The sequence below is a fragment of the Alligator sinensis genome, unplaced genomic scaffold (genome assembly GCF_000455745.1).
Source record: "Alligator sinensis unplaced genomic scaffold, ASM45574v1 scaffold104_1, whole genome shotgun sequence".
Classification (NCBI taxonomy): domain Eukaryota; kingdom Metazoa; phylum Chordata; order Crocodylia; family Alligatoridae; genus Alligator; species Alligator sinensis.
In genome coordinates this window covers 2474807-2476032 of record NW_005841867.1, presented here as the reverse complement: position 1 = coordinate 2476032, position 1226 = coordinate 2474807, and positions in this window count along the sequence as shown.

Here is a 1226-nt window from a genome sequence, read left to right as displayed (position 1 = left end):
AATGCTTTCCTTTAGTATCAATTCTATAAATAAATTCAGAGCTATTCAGTTTGTTAGATTTTCGCAGATATGTCTGAAGAGGCCAGGCACAGGCATGGAGAAACATTATAATTTTAGCTGTGGTAAATGCTGATACAAATAAACTAAGAACCTTTGAACTCAAGGGGCGCATCCACACAGGCAAGCACGTGCACTTGCAACAGCTCAAATAGAAGCGGTGCAAATTTGAACCAGGGCTTTTTGCCTCAGCGCACATGCTCGAACATGTACTTTGTTGTGGAGCAAATTGTGCCACTTGGGGCAAAATAACCCTGCCTGGCTTCTCCTGGATCTGTAGCCAGGGGGAGCTAGAGCCTGCCCTGGCCAGCAGCTCAGGGTTACTTGACCTCAGGAGCTTCTGGCAGACCATTTGACCCACACAACACTCCTATCCTGTTTTTTGCCTTTTTTGTCCCAAGAATTCTGCTGTATCTTTCACCCATTGGCCCCACACAGTGGGAGCTATTAGTTAGGCAGGTGGGCCTTAGGGCCCATGATACTTGAAGGAGACAAATAGACAGAAGTTTCTAGGGCCCAGGCAATTGGTATCTGGGGATACTAGCCCCTTGTGTCAGCTAGACTGCTGAGGCAGCATCCCAAATTCACTTTTTAAAATACCCCCAAATCCCCATTCTTCCACAATTAGAACAAAGGAGAGAGAAAGGGGGATTGATCAGATAGGTAATATTTTATTGTTATATTTACAATGTTAAACAAACTTGGAAGCCTATCAGTGTCTCTAGCATCATCATAAAATAAATCCTAAATATCTATATGTTTTAATGTTTGCTTTGGGCTTCCTTATCACATGGTGGGTGTGTGATAGGGGGATATGGGGTTTGCAGGAAGGGGTGGGAAGGGGCGTGGGGAGATGTTGATGGGTGTGGAGGGATGTGGGGGGATGCAAGTTACTGTGTGGGTAGGTGTGGGGGCTACTTAGGAGGGGTGTGTCCCCTTAATGAATACCGCATGCCCCTGGCGGCTGGTGAGGCACGGCAGCACTGGCGGTGGTGGGAGCATGGTGGCAGTGGTAAGGAGGGAGCTCCCGCAGACACCGCCAGCACTTTCAGCAGTGGGGGTGTCACAACCCAAGGGTGTGATTTGATGTGTGTGTGTTTCGGCACTGCTAAATTATTTCCCGCCACTAGGAGCTTTCTTTGCAGGGTGCATTTATTAGTTGCAAAGAG